Below are 9,108 nucleotides of genomic sequence, written 5' to 3'. Positions count from 1 at the left end.
CACCTACGACAACTGTGGAAGTTCAGGGTCTCTCCAAAGATCCTCAGGATTTTCTATACAGGCGCTGTGGAGAGCATCCTCACACAGAACATGACATCGTGGTTTGGGAACAGCTGTGTGAAGGACCAAAAAGCTCTCCAGAGAGTGATCCGTACAGCAGAACGCTGCTGCAGGATTGCTCTCCCCCCGCTTCAGGACACCTACACCAGGAGATGCCGGACTAGAGCAGCGCAGATACTGAAGGACCCGTCCCATCCTGGCAACAAACTGTTCCAACTTCTGCAATCTGGTAGAAGGTTCCGCATCATCCGGGCAAGGACAGAGAGACTCAAGAGGAGCTTCTATCCCCAAGCCATCCGTGCCCTAAACACACACACCCGCCCTCTCACATCATCTATAATTGACTGAGACAGGACTCTTCCAGACACTAAACCAAGGAACAATGTACATTTCAAATTCCTTTAATTTTAAACATGTTTATATTGTCTATCCTGTAAAATAGTCAGATGTCTATTCATATTAATGTACAGAATTCACCTGCTTGCTGCTACTACTGCACGTAGTACGTACGTATGTACGTACGTCCACACAATTGTTGCACATGTCAAGGAGCGTGTCAGGCTACATTTCACTGTGTGTTATACTTGTATAACTATGCATGTGACAAATAAAGAACCTTGAAATATAATTTTTGGGGGTTAAGTAAATGGAAACTATATTTTTCTAATAATTCCTGGGACTCCTCCTGTTTTTTCAACTCGGTCCATCACAGATGTCAACAACATGATCGGATGTCACATGGTCACAGTTTCAACCACTGTCCAAACTGTGAAACCTAAAATTAGTTTTGTTTTTTTTTGGCTTTTTTCTCTGCTCATTTTTGTCATGCTGGAGTATAAACTCCACAGTAGTTATAAATCCATTGTTCGCCTTTGGACTTGACTTCTCTTCTATTTGTTATCCCTACACAGAAAAGAGAGGGGCGCTGGTGGCCATCGCACACTCGTTCTCTCTAACCTTCTTACTCACAAGGATCAGCACACAGTAAGCATTATAGCATAGAATAGGTCTTTATTGTCACTGTTACAAGAACAATGAAAGGCAGTTTGGCATTGTTCCATGAGTTTAGGGTTTAATGTAATACTTACACAATAGCGTAAGTATTTACACAGTAACACCGACAATTTTACATTAACACAAGAAAGATATGTACAAGTTATATATACATCTGCATACATACAGATACATTGAGTGTGTGTGTGTGGGGAGGGGGATGCTGCTGTTGCACATCGAGTGGGGTGGGGGTGCTGTTGCTACTATAATAATTACAGTTTAAAAATGTAGGAATGTTGGTTGCAATATAGTAAAAATAAAAATACGGTCTATAAATAAGGTGTAATGTCCATGAGTGTTGGCAGTGCAGTTATCCTCCAATCAGGGTGGAGGTAGGGCATGTTTGATAGCCTGTGGGTAAAAACTTCTATTGAGTCTGTTTGTCTTTGAGATGATGGACTTGTAGCATTTACCAGAGGGAAGGGGGAAAGTGAGTGTCCAGGGTGCGAGGGGTCCTTGATGATGATGATGCTGGCTTTCTGCTGAAGTCTGCCAGTATAAATGTCTCTGAGGGGGGTTAGTGAGGTGCCAGTTGCCCGCTCTGCTGCCCTCACCACCCGCTGCAGTTTCCTCTTGTCTTCCGCGGTGCAGCAGTAAGTCAGGCTCTCGATGGTGGAGCGGTAGAAGTTTACTAGCAGTCTCCGGGGTAATTGGGCCGGACGCAGCTTCCTGAGAAAGTACAGCCTTTGTTGTGCTTTCCCTACCTGGTGGGAAATGTTTGTGGACGAGGTAAGGTTGCCGAGATGTGGACTCTGAGAAACTTAAAGCTTTCTAACCTTTCTACCTCCTCCCCATCAATGTAGAGGGTAGAATATCTCAGAGTAGGTTAATTAGGTAAGTATAATTTCAGGTTTTGATTATTTTTTATTTGATTCTGCTTTTGCTCTGCACCTGCTAAACTCCTTTAATAAAATACTCCGCAATTAAAGTGTAAATTGTTGACATTTCCTTTGTGAAGCAGTAAAGATAAAAACTTGAGAATTAATCTACATTAATATGAACAGCTCTCACTCCAGCAGTTTAAAAGTAACAGACCCTTGGGGCTTGGTCCAAGCCATTAAATTCAACCCAGTCAGTTACCAGGTACACAGATCTAGAGGTCAGCTGTCCTTAACGGGTGTGGCTGGTAGGACCAGGCCTGCAAAGCTACTCAAGCTCCCAGTTTTTAATCAAAAGAGGGAGGGTAGACACCCAAAGGGCTTCGATCGCCTCCCCCATTGTTTGTGAATGTTAGACAGAAAGCTTTTAAGCAAAAAAGTGCTTGTACTTAATACAAAAGTGCTTGTATTAAATGGTGTGAGTGGGTGAATGAGGCATGCTGTATAAAGCACTTTGAATGAACTGGGATATTACTTGAGTGTACTGATGCAGCTGCAATCACAGCATTGTCCTCTGTTCAGAAATGCTCTTTCCCGTTTTACATAAATGGCGTTCTGTCTTCTTGTTCGTCTGTTTTGTGACATTTGTTTAGGCTCATGTTGTTTGCTTTCCCGAATGATAGATCATGCATTTCTCCTGGCACGTAAAAGCATATGTTACTCTGTGCTGAGGGTTGGGCACATTTTAACGCTGGTTTAAGGTACAAATCAACTTTTAATTGTCCCCTATTACTAATGAAAATCTCACTATCAAAGTCTAGCATGTCCCCGTTGGTAAACTTGATTTGTTTTTTAATCAGGTTAATGTGATCAGTGAATTGTGGCACCTCTTGAGATTTAATTTTGACCAAAAGTCTTTGCCATTGTTAAAAATCTGAATTCCTGTGGATTTTTACTATTGTTTATGCCATCTGCATTTTCTTTTCAATATATCCACATACCTGAACTGATGACTTGGTGGTGTTCCAGGCTAGGATAACAGAGCGCTCTTTTTCACTTCCTCTATATACAAATTGGTGTCAGTAGGTAAAACTGGGGAACCCATGGCACATCCATGTTTCTGCCCGTTAGTACTGGCCCTTGTATGTCAAATATATGAAATGAAGACAGTTCCAAGAGCAGACTCACTTGAATCGGTGCTGATCCTGTTGCTGACGTTGGGACTAGCCTGTAATTTCTTACAAACCTTTGGGGCTTTCAAACCCCAAAACATGCCAAAAACTGGTCCACACTAAGGATAAAGTCTTCGGTACAAATAGTGTATGCTACTAAGTGTCAGGGGGATTTATCATCTTTCTGGGATGTTACCTGAGTCTTTGCTATTGCTGGTATCAGAGGCTGTAAATCCAAAACTATTCTACATATCTGTGGGCAGTAAAGGATAAAACAGAAATGTGTGTGGAAATTATACAATATACAATACTGGGGGTTATAAGCCTTAAAGATGAAAATAAATTCTAACATAAGAAAATATGTATCCACTAGTTAAATTTGAAGTCTAGTATTTCTTTTTATTTCCTCCACTAACTCTAAGAAAATTTACTTTTTAAGGAACACGGTTGAGTATTTAGTAAGTGAACTAAACAACTAAAGTTTTACCATATTGGTAAATAATCAGCTAAATTCCACCAACATCAAACTCTGATACAAAGTCAATTACAGTTACTTCAATGAGTAAAGCCCCAGAACACCTGCAGCAATAATCATTTCACTCACTGTCAAAGCCTCATCTCACAGTCTCATGTTAAGCTGCAGGCAGCTGCTGCAGTACTCTCCTGAGCGATAGGTGTCGCCACTCAGACAGTATCTCCACATAAGCGTCTCAGCTTCTTGCATAATACAGTGCTGCTCGCTCGTTGACTTTGTTAGTTGTTCCCGTACACGACTCAGGGGGACGATGCCTTTCAGTCTGTGGCACCGTGTCTGTGGAACCGTCACCACCACAACAACATTTGACTCTGTGGATTCTTTTAAAAAGCAGCTAAAACAAAAGGCTTGCTGTTGAGAATGTTATATTGAATTAATATTTACTTAAAACTACATGCTTATTTTACTGTCTTTATTTAGTTAATTAATCATTTTTGTAGTCTTTTGTGTACAGTGCTTTATGACCACTTGTCTGTGAAAAGTGCTTAATAAATAAACTTTACTAAACCTTTTCTACACAAGCAAAAAAGACAAAACCAGAAAGCAAGACTTTGTTTTGTTGCAAAATGTTTTCCACAAACTCAAGTTTTCCAGCTGTTCCAACAGCTAAGCTTCTGCACTGGAGCCTGTGTTGTATAATTGAAATGGTAACAAAAACCAACAGGACACTTGTGTTTTCATGCCAGCTGCGGTGGCCACAGCACAACGCACCATGTTACAAAAATTGAGAGGTACATGATGACCGACGTGCCTCAAAGGCTGTGTTGCACAACGCATGATATGATGTCTAAATCAGCACAAAACATCCAGTAGACAGACATAATGCCTCCATAAGGCCTGTCTGACACCCATCAATAAAAGCTGCCATCATTTCCAATATTAAGCCTTAATATCATTTGAATGTATAACATAAAAAAGAGGGGGAACTATTTACCTATCTACCTAGATAATTTTCTAAACATATTTTTTATTGTTATGTATTTCACATTTTGACTGGGTAAAGATTTAGGCCCCAGCCTCAAGGGGCCACTGAAGGAACCAGTTCTTCATATTGGATACGTATATCCTCCCCAGCATTGCTCTTTGGGTTTGACAAGTATACAACAAGCTGAAACTCAATATGAATGTTCATAGCTGAAGACTCAACTGATATTGATCCTAAAGTCGTTTCCTATCACACACACTTTTCACATTTCACTGTTCCTGCATGTCCACGATGACTCCTGGGGCTAAAATTTGTGAAATTTCCAAAACAAGTTCAGCAAACTACAAATGTACATTTTTTAAATCCAATTTGTTAACAAAAAGCATATAAAGTGTAAAATACAGTGCTACACAGTACCAGCTGTACTGTGTAGTACTGTGGCATCACAGCAAGAAGGTTCTCAGTGTTTTGCGTTCAGTGTTTTATTTGTTCCTGAGTAAATCAGTTTGGCTGAGATTAAAGTTACAGTTTTCACACAGCTGAATGAATGTCAGACTGAAAACGATTAAACAGAAGTGTGAGATGGTCGAGAATTTACTCTAAAAAAAAGAAACTTTTTGAATGCAGGATATTTTATTGACACAGTTTAGCAGGAGCAAATCAAAAGCATAATCAAATATTCAAGCAATCAAATAATTTGAATTATACTAATCCAACCAACCTACTCGGAGCTAATGCTGACTTTGTTTTGATCTTTAAGAGGAGAGCGGAAAGCAGAAATGGGCACGCCATGGCTACGATGCGCCTATCTCTGTGTGGATATAATCCAACAGGAGAGGAGCCCAGTTCTTGTTTCCAATCAGAAACAATGGAGAGAGAGAGGGAAAAAGTCAAAAATCATAAATTAAATTAGTGGGCATTGGTTGCTCCTGTAGTGTTACTACTGCAGAATAATTCCTAATTTTCCACATTCCTACAGTCACACACAGACACTAATCTGTGAAGCTGGATCATGTTCACACACACAAAATCCAGAGAATAATTTTCATTACTCAAACTGCACTCATTCAACATATGAATCATAATTATATTCTTTATCTTTCATTAAGAATAAAGATGATTTACTATTAGCAAAAGCACATATTATGGCACGCTACATCATTTTAATCATTAAAGGCTGGGTGTTTACCCTCTCTCAGGTGATGGGAGGTAAGCCGGGGGGACTTCAGTCTGTCTCTTTCCCACCAATTGACTGTGGGTTCTCTTCAGGTACTCTGACTTTCTCCCAGTGATATGCAGTTAGTAAGGTTAAATTAACTAAATTGGCCATAGGTGTGAATGGGAGTGTAAATGGTTGACCATCTTTGTATGTTAGCCCTATGACAGAATGGCCACCTGTCCAGTGTATAGCCTGCCTCTCACCCAATGGCAGCTAGGATGGGCTCCAGCACCCTATGACCTGGAGCGCAGGATGTATGCATTTAAACATGCTTTTGTTGCCAAGCCAGAGCAGAAGTTGGCTGCAATCAAAGTAATGGAGATCGTACCACCAGGATGATACATATTGGCTGTTGAAGGGAATTCAGTCATTCAGCATTACTCTCTTTTTATGTGCAGTACTGTGCAAAAGTTTTTAGCCACCTCATTTTTCATACTTTGCATCTAAGAATCCAGACGTTCATTCTTTAAAAAACAACAACTAACAATTATCTTCAGTTCTCCAGTCTTTCTGAAGCTCTTCAAAGTTTTTCTTTGGACATTAGCCACTTTTATTTGTTAAGCCGCCGTGGCGGGGTGTGATTTGTGGCTCAGTTGCAGGGGAGGGATGGACCAGTGGGTTCAGGGTGTGGTGTCAGAGGAGGCTGGCCCACACAGCTGCTGTCCATCACATGGTCATGCTTCCCTATTTCAGTAGGATGCCAGGACCTGACAGGGGAGTGTGTTGCATTAACAAGGTGGCTGGAAAGCTGCACAAACATTTAAATAGTTATAAATAAAGGAATTCACCTGTCTGTAACACTGTGTGCTCGGGTGCTTTCCAACACAGCTACTAAACACTGACCAGTGAAGCAATAAAAAAGTACCTAAGTCAAGGGATGAGCTACCATTGAGTCTACTAACAACAGAACACTTAGTAAAAAAGAAAAAAAATGATATTTATATATATATTTATATTTATACATATATTGGTAAATGGTAAAATGGCCTGTATTTGTATAGTGCTTCACTAGTCCCCTAAGGACCCCAAAGCGCTTTACACATCCAGTCATCCACCCATCCACACACACATTCACATACTGGTGATGGCAAGCTACATATTGATTATAATTCTCCTCATTTTGAACCATAATGAGTGCTAAGGTGATGATGGAGGGTGACCGCAGCAAAGGCTTTGGCTTTGTGTGCTTCTCTTCTTCAGAGGAGGACACTAAAGCTGTAACAGAGATGAATGGACATATTATGGCTACAAAGCCACTGTATGTGGCCCTTGCTCAGTGGAAAGAGGAGCATCAGGGTCATCTAACCAACTAGTACATGCAAAAGATGGCCACTGTCCGAGCTGTGCCCAATCCTGTCCTTCACCCATACCAGCCTGTCCCACCCTCATGGCAGCTATCCCACAGGCTCAGAACTGTGCTGTGTTCTCTGCCAAACAGCTGGCCCAGCTGGAAGTTCTGGAAGTGCGCCCTCAGCACTTCCAGAACATGCCGAATGCTATGCGTCAGTCAGCACCCAGGCCTCAGGCCTTAAACACCATCTATACAACCACCACCAACAACAACACCCAGGTCCCACACTGATGGCTGCTCAGCGTACACCCACACAGGCACTCAACCAGCGCCCTGCAAATGCTTCTGCTGCCGCAGCCCCAGTGCGTGCCAGTACAAATATGCTGCCGGTCTCTGGTCCTAGCAGCTGTCAGGAAGCCATTGTTTAGGAATGGAAACAAGGGGAAAAGGCTGAGGTACCCTGAATTAAACAAGAACAGGACTGAAAATCAGTGGCAATAGTTCTCATGGAGTGATGAAAATTTCTAATTTTGACTTAAACTGTTATCATTTGTGACACCAAAGACCCCACAAGTACACATTGTTGCAGTGTTAGTGATGTTTTTGCAGCTATCTAGCCTCTAGACAGCCTGGCCTCTTCTGAAGACTGATTAGCCAATCAAATTCATCCAAGAAGGCAATTTTTCGTGAAAAAATGAGCAGTACTCAACTGGCCCAGGAGCTCATCGACCCAGGGCGTGGGATAACTGAGACACTTTATTCATGGTAGTCAACACAGAACTGTAGAGACCCATCTTGGGGCTACACCATACTCTCTGTGACTCTTCTATTTTTCTCATTTTCAGTCTTTCAGCCATTGGGGGCAGGGATAGCTCAGTAGGTAGAGTGGTGGCACCATTGTAAGGTCAGGGGTTCAAATCCACTGAATGGCTACCCTGAGGTACCCCTGAGCAAGGTACCGTCCCTACACACTGCTCCCCAGGCGCCCAGTGGCTGCCCACTGCTTCACTGAGTGAATGGGTTAAATGCAGAGAGGAATTTCCCCACAGGGATCAATAAAGTATACATTATTATTATTTCTTTCTGAACTATTTTCGTCTCATGCTCAGGTAACCTGTAGGGCCGTGAACTCATCGTCATGCCAGGTCCCATGTTAAAATGGTGCTCTGTCAGTGACATATGACTGGGCAACATACAACATTGTGTGGCTCCTCCTCTGTCCGACACTACCATCTCAGAGTCAGTGTCACCCATTCATTGTGTCACTACGAAGGGTCCTTGCCACTTGGAAAGTACACAGCAAATCCAGCATGTCCAAATTAACACTGTCGGATTTGATTTCAACACTATTAAAGTGTCTATGGCTACGTTCACACTGCAGGTCTTAATGCTCAATTCCGATTTTTTGATCAAATCCGATTTTTTTTACTGCTCGTTCACACTACAAATAAAATGCGACAGCAAACGTGCTCTAGTGTGAACGCTCAAAGCGGCCCGCATGCGCAAAAGAAGATGTCACACACAACGCGCTCTGTTTAGACCCAGAGCAACAGTATTGTTTGACTGATGGCCCTTAATATAAAGACTTCGGACTTCACGTTTCCCAATTTTTGCTTTAAGTTGTTTTGTTATTTACATAATAATGTAAATAACCTAATAATGATCCTTATTGCTGTTTAAGAGAGGAGCGGTGCTTCAAAGGATAGCTGCAGATTTCTGTCAGAATCTGCAGATTAAACAGTACAAATAAAATGTTTACGTTGTCTTCCCAACAGTTTCACTGACATCTACGCTGGATGGCCAGGAAGCGTTCGCGATGTCGTATCGGGTGCTTCTCCGGCACTGATAATTGGCTTCAGTCTTGTGTCGGTGACGTAAAAGACGGATTTAATGCAACTTGACCGTTCAAACAGCAGTCGCTTTCTAAAACATCGGATATGTATCGGATTCAGTACCACATACGAAAGTGACCCAGATCGGATTTGAAAATATCGGATTTGCGCCGTTCACACTGTCATAGCATGATCAGATATGG

General features: G+C 41.8%; 1 pseudogene across 1 annotated transcript; it reads left to right on the top strand.

The window, feature by feature from the left end:
* The first annotated feature begins 6,775 nt into the window (after positions 1 to 6,775).
* Positions 6,776 to 7,501, top strand: LOC145423043 (polyadenylate-binding protein 1A pseudogene; annotated as a pseudogene). Its single transcript, XR_013904162.1, has one exon. The product of XR_013904162.1 is annotated as a polyadenylate-binding protein 1A pseudogene (transcript).
* Positions 7,502 to 9,108: the final 1,607 nt, after the last annotated feature.

This window comes from Astatotilapia calliptera, chromosome 20, assembly GCF_964374335.1.
Source record: "Astatotilapia calliptera chromosome 20, fAstCal68.1, whole genome shotgun sequence".
In the NCBI taxonomy this organism is placed as follows: domain Eukaryota; kingdom Metazoa; phylum Chordata; class Actinopteri; order Cichliformes; family Cichlidae; genus Astatotilapia; species Astatotilapia calliptera.
Note: the sequence above shows the minus strand (reverse complement) of the source record. Positions and strands in the feature narration are given on the sequence as shown.